Source organism: Ammospiza caudacuta, unplaced genomic scaffold, assembly GCF_027887145.1.
Source record: "Ammospiza caudacuta isolate bAmmCau1 unplaced genomic scaffold, bAmmCau1.pri scaffold_39, whole genome shotgun sequence".
Lineage (NCBI taxonomy): Eukaryota > Metazoa > Chordata > Aves > Passeriformes > Passerellidae > Ammospiza > Ammospiza caudacuta.
The window spans coordinates 3,895,959-3,910,785 of record NW_026683124.1 but is presented as its reverse complement, the minus strand read 5'-3'; the positions used below and the strand labels follow the sequence as shown (position 1 = coordinate 3,910,785).

The following is a 14,827-nucleotide window of genomic DNA, read 5'->3' as shown; positions in this document are numbered from 1 at the left end:
GTGTTTTGCTAAACCTCTTGCATTTTGATGATATCTACTATGTGCTTCTCTGGCCAATGTGTGCTTGTCAATAGGACAAGAATTATCAATGGGTAGGGTAACCAATTTATCTGCACGTTCATTCCTTTCTCCTAAACCTTCAGACCACTTATGACTCCTAATATGAATCACAGAATATGCTGCATTTCTTTCTCGTAAAGCCTTCCTTAACTGTATCAGTAACTCATACAATCGTTTATTATTCACTTCCTTAACTGCTGCTTCCTCTATTCGTTTGGCTACTCCTGCAACATACATAGAGTCTGTGACCACATTTAAAGGCTCCTGTAAGTTGGATACCGCCCATACTACTGCTAACAATTCCAAAGTTTGTAAGCTATCTGCAGGGTCTGCTGTGAGGAGTTGATGCTTCCATTGTCCCTTTTCTTGCCAGGTAACAGCAGCACGCCTTGATTTCTTTCCTGCATCCGTAAAAGCTGTAATAGCTCCTTCTATGGGGCGTTCTTCTCTCAAAGGTCGAGTAATCCAGTTCCATTCTGTCATCCATTGCAAAACTCTAGGCACTAATTTACTAGTCTCTACTTTAGCAGGTGACATCAATAATGCTTCTTGTAAATTCTTTGAATTAATCAAGTACCAGTCCAAGGTTTCTTTTTCCATAGGCAATCTAATAGTAGAAGGTTCTCTACCATCCACTTCAAGAATTCTGAGATGCCCCTTTTTGATTAATGCAGCCAATTGTTCAATTTTTGAAGATATTGTTTTCTTATGCTGTAGTGGTGGTGATAACCATTCCAACACCCGTATCTCCCCCGTTTTCTTCTGCAACTGAGAGAGAGCACCAAGCAAGTGGCAAGGGCTATTCCAGATAGTAAGGTCAATGGGGTGGTCGAGTTGTCGACGAGACACATACCCTTGCTGTACACAGTTACTAATTTGCTGCAAGGCAAGATGATGCTCCTTTGTCAGGTGTACAGGAGTAGTAGGGTCCACGCCTCTCAACAAAGGCCGTAGGGCTTCTAGTAAATGATTTGGTATTCCCACAATAGGCTTCAGCCACTGTAAGTCTCCCAGCATCTTCTGTGCATCATGTAAAGTTTTAATGTCCAATTGTAATTCTAATTTTTGTGGTATTACTATTTGATCTATCAGAGTCTATCTCAAATATTTCTAGGGCTTTGTAGCTTGAATTTTCTCTGCAGCAATAACAAGTGAATATGCAGCAAGAGTATTTTTAATGGTTTCAATCTGTAAAGAAGAGAATGGCTGTTGCTGTGCAAACAAAATATCGTCTATGTAATGATATATTATAGTTGCTGGCCATTTGCGACGTAGTGGCTGTAAAGCAGCATCAACATAAAGCTGACATAAAGTGGGAGAGTTGCGCATGCCCTGCGGAAGAGATGTCCATTTAAATCTTTTATCTGGTTCTCTACGATTTATTGCTGGTAAAGTGAAAGCAAATCTCTTCATGTCATCAGGATGTAGGCTAATAGTGAAAAAACAATCTTTTAGGTCAATAATTAAAAGTGGCTAGTGTTCTGGATTCATAGCTGGATTTGGAAGACTAGGCTGTAAAGCTCTCATTGGTTTTATTTGGTCATTCACAGCTCTCAAATCGTGTATCAAACGATATTTCTCTGATTTCTTTTTGATTACAAAAATAGGTGTATTCTAAGGGCTTGTAGATAGTCGTAGGTGCCTTTTTGTATATTGTTCTTGTACTAATTTATGGGCATGCATAAGACTCTCTCTTTTTAATGGCTATTGCTTAACCACTACTGGTGTATCTGTTTTCCAGGTGAGTGGAATGGGGAAAGTTTAAGCAATGGCAATTACTCCAAAGGGTGCTGATTAGTTAACACTACTCTCAATTGTGTTAAAATGTCTCTTCTAATTAAACAAGAAACTGTAGGAGGCAGTTGAACAATTGAAAACACAGCAGATATTTGTTGATTCTCAATACACACAGACAAAGACGGCGACTTGCTTGCCAGTGTAAATCTTCTCACTCCTGTGAGCATGTTTGATGAGGGAAATAGAGGCTAGTGTTGTGGCCATGCTTCTGGAGAAATGATGCTAGTATCTGCTCCTGTATCCAATAATCCATAAAGGGTAATGCTTTGATGCTTATAAGTAATTCTAACTTTTTGCTTTGGTCTATTTTGTAAATCTACAGTTAAAAGTGTAACACTAGTAGAACTAAAACTTTTTTCATCTCGTGTTTGTCTAGTAAATGATTGTATTCCTGATGTCATTTGTGACAGTGGTACTAATTGTGCAATGCGTTGTTCTTTTGTAATTTTAATCGGAGGATAAAGTGTGTAAGCCATGATTTGTATTTCTCCAGTAAAGTCTGCATCGATAACACCAGGCAAAACAAATAATCCCAACATAGTTGTAGAAGAACGTCCCAGCAATAATGCTCCACATGTTCGTCCATTTAATATAAGAGGGCCCTTTACTCCAGTGGGTATCCTCTCAGGCCGGTTTGTCATTAGTGTGACATCTACTGCTGCTGATAAGTCTAAGCCGAGGCTCCCTGTTATTGCGGGTTGCAGACAGGAGGTGGCAGCGATGTCACAGCAGCTGCTGGTGTTCTCGATGTCACGGTGGCAACTTGTGTCTGTCTCTCATTGCTGCATCGGTAACACTTGATGAATGGTCTCGAACTTCTTTACGTGACTGCCAGTGAGCCGCTTCGGAGAGGAGCAAGAGCAGCTAACACTTGACTCTGAGTAGACTATGCTTTTGCAACTCTAATCTTAATTCTTTTAAGGCTTCTACTATAAATGCTTGTGAAGCTGTTGGCATTAATGCTATTCACTCTAATGCTTCTTCAATAGCTCAATTTGCCTCTAAAGTAGCTAACACTCTCTGGGTTGTTGGATTGCTATTTTGCAAGGCACACTACTTCAATAGGGCCCTGCAACACTAGCTCGATTTATAGCAGTAGCTGTTCTATCGATAAAATTTCCAAATGATTCTTCTCTACCTTGTTTAATGCTCATATAAGCTGGTAACTCTCTTGGCTCTTTAACTATGTCTATTGTAGCACTCACTAACCACATAGACTCTCTAAGTTTATCTGCTCTCGATATCATCTGTGTTTCTGTACGTAAAAATGTCTCTAAGCTCATCAGCTCCTTTACTGTTACTCCATGTAATGGGTCATGTGTATTAAACAATAACTGCTGATGCTGAGTGAATATCAACTGAACTATTCTTCTTAAATCATTAGGACATAAAACCTGAGTATTAAAAAGATAATTTAACATTTGCTTAACAGGTTCACTTTTTACTCTAGACTGACTAACTGTAGAACGTAGCTGAGTTAACAGCTTCCAATCTAAGGGAGTATATTCTGCTATATTATGCGTAAGGTTCCCCTGTGCATCATAGTGTGGTGTGTATGTAACTGGGCATGCAAGACTAGAAGCTATTTCTACTGCTTCACTATCTTCCATTTGCATTACTTCTTTCGCTAAAGCAGCTTAAGCTTCTCTCTTCTGTTTAGCCATCTCCCCCCATGGATCACGGTGTGCCCCTGGGATGGGATCTGGCTCTTTAAGGGTGCTATGCTGCTGGCGCTTCGGTGCAGGCACCGAGTTTTCGCACGGGGAAGGCAGTGAAGCAGAGGCTGGCTCGTGCGGGGGAAGCAGGGGAAGCAGCCCCCCCGCTGGAGCTGACAGTGAAACCGGAGCCGGCTCAAGCTGAGACGGCCCGCGGGGGGCAATCAGCCCCCCCGCTGGAGCCGGCTCGCGCGGGGGATGCAGCCCCCCCGCCGAAGCTGTAACTGGAGCCGGCTCGCTGAGGGGAAGCGGCGGAGGCAAGGCTGGCGGCGGAGGCGAAGCTGGCTTGCTCTCACTCTCACTGTCTGACCCGCCCGAAGCCGGTGGTGGAGGCAAAGCTGGTTTGCTCTTACTCTCACCATCTGACTAGCCCGAAGCCGGTAGCGGAGGCAAAGCTGGTTTGCTCTTACTCACACCATCTGACTCGCCCTCCCCCTCAGACAGGAAAGGTGCAGACGGTTCTACTGCGCCTATAGGAAAATTTTCTACACTACTTTCCTGGGGACTCTTAGGCATAAGTATCTTAGTTACAGAAGGTGCTAGGGGATCATCTTCACGACTATACTTTATATTCCTCTTATGAGCTTCTGTTGCTTTTTCTGCTGCTTTTCTCTCAGAGACCTGCTGCAGTAACGTGTTATACACCACCCGCCATAACTTCTCGAATTTCTTTGCTGACTTATCATCGTCTAACACTGTATCTCACAATATTTCTCTAAACTTCTTCCACTCTGCTAGCTCATGAACTGTATGAGGGTTAGAAAAAATACCTTTAGCTTGGCCATAGGCTAATAACTCTGGTAACTCTTTTTTTAAATCTATCTCTTTTATCCCACGCCGCTCTAAATAGGCAGTAAATAAATCATATGCTGCTTGTCTATCCATACCTATTAATCAGCGCGCGCTGTTGCAGCTCTCTAGGCTCCCGCGGCACGTATTGGCTTAAGTCTACCGTTGTGAACCTTAAGGGTGCTTCAAATTCCGGCACCGTCCCTGCTGCCGGGACTCAAACCCAACTTCTCGACCGTGGCGTAATCCCTTTTTCTTTTAATCTGAGAAAAAGGGTAGAGATTCGGTTATGCCCGCATTCTCCACCATTTGTCGACAGAAAGAGACCCAGACATCTGTTGATCATCATAAGCCCAATTTTATTGATCAGTACGGCGAGTTAAATACAGTTAATAATGAACTTCATACATATTGCAAAAGTTGAACTCAAGATTAGTCAGCTTACATATCAGCACCTATGCCTACTTCTACATTCCTATAGTTCTACTTTTGATACTTTCTACATATTCTCAAGATATATTCAGGAATATCTCTACTCCCTTTCCTCATGTTGCAGCAAGGTCACTGCTGACCTTTCCTTTTAGCTTGCTGACTGCTAGCTTTTCTCTTTCAGCTTAACCAGCAGCATTATTTCAGCGTAGCCTTTCTCAGCTAACCAATTATTAATAAATCTCTCCACAACTAACCAGGTGGCCTTTGCTAAATGCTGCTCCCAATTTTTGAAAGATCCCCCACCCAAAGCTTTCAACTGGGTTTTTAGTAGTCCATTGTACCTCTCCACTTTTCCTGCAGCTGGTGCATGGTAGGGGATATGGTACACCCACTCAATGCCATGATCCCTAGCCGAGGTGTTGATAAGGCTGTTCTTGAAATGAGTCCCGTTGTCTGACTCGATCCTCTCAGGGGTACCATGTCTCCAAAGAACTTGCTTTTCAAGGCCCAGGATGGTGTTCCAGGCTGTAGCATGAGACACAGGGTAGGTTTCCAACCATCCACTGGTGGCTTCCACCATGGTCAGCACGTAGCGCTTGCCCTGGCGTGTCTGGGGCAGTGTGATGGAGTCAATCTGCCAGGCCTCCCCATACTTGTACTTGGACCACCGCCCACCGTACCACAGGGGCTTCACTCGCTTGGCCTGCTTGATGGCAGCACACGTCTCACACTCATGGATAACCTGAGAGATACTGTCCATGGTTAGATCCACCCCTCGGTCTCGTGCCCATTTATAAGTGGCATCCCTGCCCTGGTGGCCTGAGGCATCATGGGCCCATTGAGCTAGGAATAACTCTCCCTTATGTTCCCAATCTAGGTCTATCTTGGACACCCCTATCTTTGCAGGTTGGTCTACCTGCTCATTGTTTTGGTGCTCCTCATTGGCCCTACTCTTGGGTACATGGGCGTCTACATGGCGGACCTTCACAGGTAGTCTCCCTACCCTGGTAGCGATGTCTTTCCACTCATCAGCAGCCCAAAGTGGCTTCCCTCTACGTTGCCAGTTAGCCTTTTTCCACCTTTCCAGCCATCCCCACAGAGCATTGGCTACCATCCATGAATCAGTGTAGAGGTAGAGCTTTGGCCACTTCTCTCTCTCAGCAATGTGCAGGGCCAGTTGAACAGCTTTGAGTTCAGCAAGTTGGCTTGATCCACCTTCTCCTTTGGTAGCTGTTAGGTTTTCGGTGTTGTTTAGGTGGCCTGGAAAGGCCCAGGGATGGCCTTGAAGAGCCCGGCGCTTCAAAGGACGAGGAGAGACTTCTGATCTTGTCTCGGTCTTGGTGTTTATTAATTGTTTATCTAAAAGATTTTCTTTCAGCCCGACAGAGGTCTGCACAGCAAGTCAGCCATGGGCACACTCCCGAAGCCCCCGGGCGGTCACTTATCTTTATACCCTAAGTTACGTGTACAATATTTATCATTTCTCCCCAATACCTTCTACCCTTATTAACCGGTGCACTTTTAGTAATAACCAATCCCAAAGTGCCACCACCACCACAGAAGATGGAGGCCAAGAAGAAGAAGAAGAAGAACAGGACACGCCCCAATTCCTCCATCTTACTTCTTTAGATCCCCCTGTACCAAAATCCTAAACCCTGTGTTTTACACTTTAACTAACTTATCCCTTCACCATTCACCCAGTGAAACCTTCCCAGTCCTCATACAGGCGTTGTCTCCTGTGTCGGATCAAAGTCCAGCCACCAGACACTTCTGGCAACATTCCAGGACTCCTGAGCCCCCCAAGGGTGGTCTCGGCCTCTCTGCACCTCCATCCTGAGGTGCTGAGATCCCACAGGTAGCTTGTGCAACCTGTCGTGTGGGGCTCCATACGGCTGCTTTCCACTTCCAGTTCCTTCCTACGATGCAACCGGAACCGTCAGTGAAAAGAGCGTAGTGTGTTTCCTCTGGGGGCAGTTGGTTATAGGGAGGAGCCTCTTCAGCATGTGTCACTGGTTCTTGTTCGTCTTCATCTGTGACACCAAAATTCTCACCTTTGGGCCAATTTGTAATGACCTCCAAAATCCCAGGGCGATTCAGTTTACCTAGACGGGCGCGCTGAGTGATGAGAGCAATCCACTTGCTCCATGTAGCACTGGTAGCATGGTGAGTGGAAGGAACCTTGCCTTTGAACATCCACCCTAGCACTGGTAGTCGGGGTGCCAGGAGGAGTTGTGCTTCGGTGCCTCTGAGGCAGCCTGGACTCCTTCATAGGCAGCCAGGATTTCTTTCTCTGTTGGAGTGTAGTTGGCTTCAGACCCTCTGTAGCTTCGACTCCAAAATCCCAGTGGTCGACCCCGAGTCTCCTCAGGCACCTTCTGCCAAAGGCTCCAGGACAAGCCATGGTTCCCGGCTGCAGAGTAGAGCATGTTCTTTACCTCTGGTCCTGTTCTGACTGGGCCAAGGGCCACTGCATGAGCAATCTCCTGCTTGATCTGTGCAAAGGCTTGTTGCTGCTCAGGGCCCCACTGGAAATTGTTCTTCTTGCGGGTGACCAGGTAAAGAGGGCTCACGATCTGACTGTACTCAGGAATATGCATCCTCCAAAAACCTATTGCACCCAAGAAAGCTTGTGTCTCTTTCTTATTGGTGGGTGGAAACATTCCTGTGATCTTGTTGATGACATCTGTAGGAATCTGACGCCATCCATCTTGCCACTTCACTCCCAGGAATTGAATCTCACGAGCTCGTCCCATTACTTTGCTCTTTTTAATGGCGAAACCAGCTCCCAGGAGGATCTGGATGATTTCCTTCCCTTTCTCAAACACTTCCGCAGCTGTGTTCCCCCACACAATGATGTCATCAATATACTGCAGATGTTCTGGAGCCTCTCCCCTTTCCAGTGCAGTCTGGATCAGTCCATGGCAGGGGTGGGGCTGTGCTTCCACCCCTGGGGCAGTCGGTTCCAGGTGTACTGCACTCCCCTCCATGTGAAGGCAAACTGAGGCCTGCATTCTGCTGCCAGAGGAATGGAGAAAAATGCATTGTCAATGTCTATAGTGGCATACCACCTTGCTGCCTTGAACTCCAGCTCGTACTGGAGTTCCAGCATGTCCGGCACGGCAGTGCTCAGGGGTGGAGTCACTTCATTCAATGCACGGTAGTCCACAGTCAATCTCCATTCTCCTTCAGATTTTCGCACAGGCCAGATGGGGCTGTTGAAGGGTGAGTGGGTTTTGCTGACCAACCCTTGGCTCTCCAGCTCTCGGATCATCATATGGATGGGGATCACAGCATCTCGAGTGGTCCTATACTGTTGTTGATGCACTGTCGAAGTGGCAATTGGCACTCGTTGCTCTTCTCCCGTCAGGCATCCTACTGCAGATGGATTCTCAGACAACCCAGGCAAGCTGTTCAATTGCTGGATGCCCTCGGTCTCTACAGCAGCTATTCCAAATGTCCATCTGAGTCCTTTTGGGTCTTTGAAGTACCCACTTCGAAGGTAGTCTATGCCCAAAATACATGGGGCCTCTGGGCCAGTCACAATAGGATGCTTCTTCCACTCATTCCCAGTCAGGCTCACATCAGCTTCCACCAAAGTGAAATCCTGGGATCCCCCTGTCACACCAGCAATAGAAACAGACTCTGTCCCCACATGTCTTGATGGGATTAATGTGCATTGTGCACCAGTATCGACCAAAGCTTTGTACTCTTGTGGTTGTGCCAGGCTAACGAATCCATACAGACCAGAAAACACGATTTTCCCTGGCCTCTACCGTGCTAGAGGCAGGGCCCCTCTAAGCCTGGTTATCCTTCTTTCCCTGGGCGTATGTTTTGGATGTTCCTTCGAGGGGATCAGACATGTCATCATCATCATACCTGGCCGTTCGGCTACGGGCAACTGGAGCTGCTTTCCTTCTGGTGGCTTCCTTCAGTTCACGCACCTGTCGTGCCAGAACAGCAGTAGGTTTCCTATCTCACCTTCTCATGTTTTCCCCACAATCACACAGGTAGAACCACAGCTCAGCACGTGGGGTGTACCTTCTCTCACCATCTGGAAAACATCTGCCTTGGATACCGGAACCTCGGATCTGTACTGCTGAAATTTGGAGAAGATCTTCTTTAATCTCCTCTCTAAGCTTCTTATGGTTCTCCTCTATCTTATCCTCTAAGTTCTGCAGACGTGTTTCTACCGCTGCGATTCTGGCATGTGTCGGGCCATGTACAGCATCTGCATATGCTCGGAGCTTCCTTGCCATGTCAAGCACAGTCTCATCCCTCTCATCCCTCTTCATGATGGCTAAGGCAGAAGCATATTCGTGTGGCCCAAGTCATACAAGTTTTCGCCACATCACAGACGTGCATGGTACAAAGTCTGGGTTCCTAGTTGTTACATCATCTGAGAAGACAATCTCTGCCACTGCCATTTCTCTCAGGCGTTGGATCCCTTGCTCTATGGTCTTCCACTGAGTTTGCTGCATATAGAGATCGTCTGCACACAGGTATCTTTCTGTTACACTTCTTAGGACCCGTTCCCAAAGCCTGTGAGGGTTAGCCCCCCTCATCATTCCTTGGTCTATGACAGGATCCTGTGACAGGGATCCCAAATGCCTGGCTTCAGTGCCATCCAGAATTTTAGCCTCGCCTGCAGCGTCCCAGAGACAGACCAGCCAACTAATTATGGATTCATCAGACCTTCGAGTGTAGTCCTTCCGTAGGCCATGAAGGTTCTTCAGGGAAAAGGACTCATCTGATCTTGCACCTGCTGCTTTGACTTCTGATTTTATGTCAGGAGGCATTGAGGTTCCTTCTCCTTCATCATCATCATCATCTCCCGGTCGATTGGTCTTGTCCGTGCATTTCCCACTTCTAGTGCTGGTAGCAACAGCCATGGGTTTAGATGCTAGCTTTGAGCCTGGAGTGTTAGCTGCAGCCTGAGTCACCGGGACAGTTGCTGATTTATCTCCCTGCCCCCCTGCCTCTGTCTGCTGCCCGACAGTATCTAGCAGTGTGCGATAAGCACATGCCAGGGCCCAGCTCACTGCAATGACCTTCCTCTCCTTAGGCTCATCCTGGTACTTCTCTTTCAGATATTTCCCCACCTCAGCTGGGTTCTGAATTTGTTCATGGGGAAAATCCCAGACTATAGGGTCAGAGAATTCATTCAGGGTTTGGCCCATATCCTCCCATTTCCCACACCACTTAGGATTTTCCACACCGGGGTCTACTCCTGAGTCAGGGGTCTCATCAGCCCGTCTAGAAATCTCAGCCCTCATTCTAGAGAAGCAGCAGGCTGTATAGAGGAAGGTTACCAAACTGAACACCAGAAAGATGGTTTCTTTAACATTGAGGGGAAACTGAACATCCTTCACTAGTGATGCAACTGATTCATAGGAGAAGAAAAGCAGAGGCTGAAAAACCTCATTCCCTCCTGCTCCTCCTCCAACAAACTGGATGCATAACCACAGCCATGAACCATTCATACCTGGAGCAGACCCTAGCATGTTTATAAACTTCTTGCACATCATTGCCACCAAGCCCAGCAGGATAGCTACTCTGGTCACTGCCCCTCTGATGTAAAAACTACATATTAGGGACAATACTAAAGCTATTTCTGATATGAAAATAAACCTAGGGACCAGAGAGGTATTAAAATCTCAAAAAACCCTAGGGACCAGAAATGCATGCAAACCTTCACGCCAATAGACATTATGAATTCAAAAAGCATGGCTATTAGCTGATTTAAATGAACACAGAGTAATAGCAACAAAAATGCAGTCAAAACAGGGTTTTTCCACTCTCTCGAGCCCCCAGGATGGGCGCCAATATTTGTCCTGGTTTAGGGCAAATTTGTTAAAGAATCTGCAATGGAGGGCCCCTCCAGAAAGCAAACCCACACGCCCCCTCCCCCCAACTGGTCTGGGAAGAATTCCTTGGAGAGAGGTGGAAAGAACCTGTTTATTGAATGGCACCGCACCCCCCAGCACACAAAATGAACAATACAAGATGACACCACTCTGAGAAAGATGACAAAATCAGAAAGTCTCTTTCGGGGGTGGTTGCTCTGTTCTCAGTCCCTCCGGCGCTGGGCCAGCTGCTGCAGCCAAACAGTGCCAACCATCGGTGTTCCCAGGCCCCAGTCGGGAGCAGGTTTGAGATGGTCGAAGAAAAGGAGAAGAGAAAGAGTCCAGGAAGGAATTTGGACTGTTTAGCTAGAGCTAGCTAATAAGCAGAGGCCAAAGCAGAGCAGAAGCGAAAGCAGAAAGAGAGCAAGCAAAGCAGCAAGCTGAAGGCAAGAAGCAAAAAACAGCCCTATGTACTGCCTGTCTCTGTGTCCCTGATAAGAGAAACCCAAAGCATTCCTACCTGGATATAAGCTGAGGCTTGAAGCACCAGGAGCACCTTGCCTACTGGATTCCCAGAGGACAAGAGCTCCATAACCACCACTGGACCTTGAGAGAAAGACCAGACACTTCTGCAGGATCACTGCTTTGACAGAATCACCTTGATCACCCAACAGGACTGCAGCCACCATTTAATGGGACTGCTGCCACCACCCTGACCCACAGGGTGTCAGGTTATATCCTGACTCTGTCAGTTTAAGGAAGTGTTTCTGTATCATTGTCTTGATCTAAATTTTTTTATTAAATTGTAATTCTGGTTTAGACCCTCCCCAGGTTTGCCTTACAACTAGTACAAAAAACAATGTGCTCATCCCTTGTTTTCCTCCCTAAACAGGATTTCCCATCCCCAAACCTTTGCCAGATGGAGGAGGAGGATGCGAGGAACAGGAAGGAGCCCTGGGATACCCAGGCAGGTGAGGAGGAATTCAGTGCCCCTTTCCCTTTCTCTCCTGCTCCATCTCCCAGCCCAGCACGGCCCCCAGCTGCAGGACAACCCTGCTGCCAATGCCGTCCTCCCAGGGATGCACTGGGGGAATCTCCTTCCCTTTCCCTCTGGCATGGAAGCAAATCCCATTGTCTCCTTGTCCTTCCTCCCCCAGACAAGGAACTGGGGGTGGAGACTAGGCAGGACAAATCCCCATGGCAGAACCTCAAGGAAGAGGCCATTTTGAGTGACTCCAGGGAACCGCAAAGAGATCCTGCATGAGGGTGGGCTCCAAACCCAGCACAGGATGCTCTTAGGAGGAAAGACCCACCCTGAGCCAGGAAGGTGGAGAGATCTTCAGCCAGAGCTCGAAGCTGGTGGTCCATGAGCAGCTTCATCATGGGGAGAAGCCCCACAAGTGCTTGGAGTGTGGGAAGAGCTTCAGGCAGAGCAGCACCCTGATCAGCCACCAGATGATCCACACCAGAGGATGGCCCTATGAGTGTGGGGAATGTGGGAAGGCCTTCAGCTACCAATCCATCCTCGTCATCCATCAACCCATCCACACCAGAAACAGGACCTATGAATGTCCCAAGTGTCAGAAGAGGTTTCTGACCAGCTCCAGTCTCCTCCTGCACCAGCGGATTCACACCAAGCAGAGGCCCTTCCACTGCCCCAACTGCAGGATGGGCTTCAAGCAGAGATCCCACCTTGTCAGACACTGGCGCATCCACACTGGGGAGAGGCCCTATGAGTGTCGGGAATGTGGGATGAGCTTTAGCCAGAGCTCCAACCTTATCTACCACCAGAGGACGCACAGCAGGGAACGTCCCTAAGAGTGTGGGTAATGTTGGTAGAGCTTCAGGCAGAAGTCCCACTTGATTTGCCACCTAAGGATGTACACTGGGGAGAAGCCCTACCAGTGTCTCCAGTGTGGGAAGAGCTTCTCCATGAGCTCTCACTTGACCAGACACCTACGGATGCACCGGTAAGGGAAGCCCTGCAAATGCCCCAATTGCAGGAAGAGCTTTGTGCACCGCTCCAGCTCCATCCCCCATGGGAGGATCCATGTCAGGCAGAGCCCTGGTGACCTACATTCCCTGTGATTTGCACTGGGAGGACACCTGGCTGGTTATCCTTTTGGTCTGGCCCCTGGCCAAATTTTCTTCTGATTTTTCTTTATCACTTAAAAACACCTGAAATAGGACTAAAATGAAAGATATTGATCAAAGACATCTAAAGTTCCATCAGTTAACAGTTACTTGAGCAGGAATTTGTTGTTTTGGGGCATATTCTGGAAGATTTGTGGGTTCTTGGGGGATTTCAGGAAGTGTTCTCCATATCTTTGCACTCCAAAAGTCAAGATGGATTGATCTGTCACCTCAAAACGACTGAGTCCTACTGAAAACACCACAATCTTACCCCAAAGGTCTCAATCCAACTTCAAATTGCATTGTTCCCACCTCAAAAAAACTCTGTCCCATGCCAAAATTACTCAGTTCCATAGCCTCCAGGATGAGTGGGGTTGGAAGAAGATTGGGAGAAGTGGCATACAAATTTGAGGGTTTGGGATCAGAATTGTGTAGGTCTGGGTGTGTGTGATCTATTTTGATAGTAAATAAAACTTCCAGAATTATTGATTTCTGACCCATTCCTTTTCCATCAATTCCAGTTCTGTTTTTTAGAGTGTCACCTTCTCAGCTGATTGTGTTTGTGTTCTCCTTTCTCTCCTGCCTTTCTTTGCCTGCTCTGTTTCTCTCTCAGTGTCTCCCTTGAGCCAGGGCAGCTCCCACCAAAGACCCTGCCCTGATTTAATTCCATATCCATGAGCTTCAACAGCCATGTGTGAAATTATGAAGGCTGGCAGTGAAATGTCACTGTAAGATCTTGCTCCACTTGGCCTTTGGCTCCCTATTAAGAGCTTTGCCTTTGAGGGCAGGAACATCTTTTCCTTTCTGGGAACTGGAATTCCAGCCGCTGGGAGTGTGTGCCATGGATCCCAGAGGGACATTCCCGAGGCTCCCAGGGTGCTGCGCCTGCCATGCCTCCCAAGGAGCTGTGCAGAGCCAGGGCACAAGGTCCAGCAGCTCTGTTGGTTCTGCAGTGCCACAACAGCCCCTGGTTCCATGAGTTTCCCTACTGCCAAATGTGGTTCCTTGGTTCCCATGATGCCCTGCTGTGTCACCATGGATATTTGGTGTCATGAAGTTCTTCAGTGTCACAATGGCCTCCCTTGCTCCATGAGCTTCTGCAGTGTCACAATGGACTCCTTGGATGGGCAGTGTCATCATGGACCATTGGCTCCATGCAGCCCCGCTGGGTCACCATGGACTCCTTGGTTCCATGAAGTTCTGGGGGTGTCTCCATGGTCTCCTTGGATCCACAGTGTCACAATGGACCACTGGATCCACGTGGCCCTGCTGTGTCACCATGGCCCCTTGGTTCCATGGGACTCGAATGTCACAATTGACTCCTTGCTTCCACGTGACCCCCTCACTGCAAAAAAGGGCCTCTTCATTCCTTGAGGAACACAAAAGTTTTGTAGAAACAAGGAAAAATCCTGCTTAATACACCTGGAAATATTTGTTTGCATTCAAGAGAGATTTTAACGGTGAGGATGGCACCAGCAGCTTCTATCTGCAACAGAGATCCAGGGAAAGGACAGGGACAGAGAATTCAGCTGGGAGACTCAGAGAATTCTGCTCCCAGAGATCATTTCTGCTCACACTGTCCCTTGGAGAAAGGTGACACCATTCCAGGCAGCCTGGACTGAGCAGGTGGCTCCTGAGTGGGGTTTGTTGTTCAGGAAACCTGCTCAGGCTTTTCCATTCTTTCCTTTCCAAAAGGAAAACTTCTCCTGGGCCTGTGTGGAGGTAGAGCCCTGAGGAGAGCAGGTGGGACATGGTGCAATGGGCTGGGACATGGAGCTGCAGAGCTTAGGGACAAGGTCCTGCTGCAGGGCACAGGGATGTCTGTGCCAGGTGGGCCATGTCAGACATGGTGAGGCTGGAGGTGAGGAGCAGCTTGTCCAAACAGGGTCAGCCCTCAAGGGGCTCATTCTTCTCTGTGCCCAGACCTCCTAAGGAGACATTGAGCATCAAGATCACCTGGGTAATGCTTCTCTCAGCCCTTCTCTGATCTGGAAAATAATAAATACTCACTTGATTAAAGAAAAAAAGTATGTGGTGCATTTTGAAGTCTTCCTCCTT

General features: G+C 47.7%; 1 pseudogene; it reads left to right on the top strand.

Annotated features, from left to right (window-relative positions):
* Positions 1 to 11,555: 11,555 nt before the first annotated feature.
* LOC131571844 (zinc finger protein 239-like) lies at positions 11,556 to 12,610 on the top strand (annotated as a pseudogene).
* The last annotated feature ends 2,217 nt before the right edge of the window (positions 12,611 to 14,827 follow it).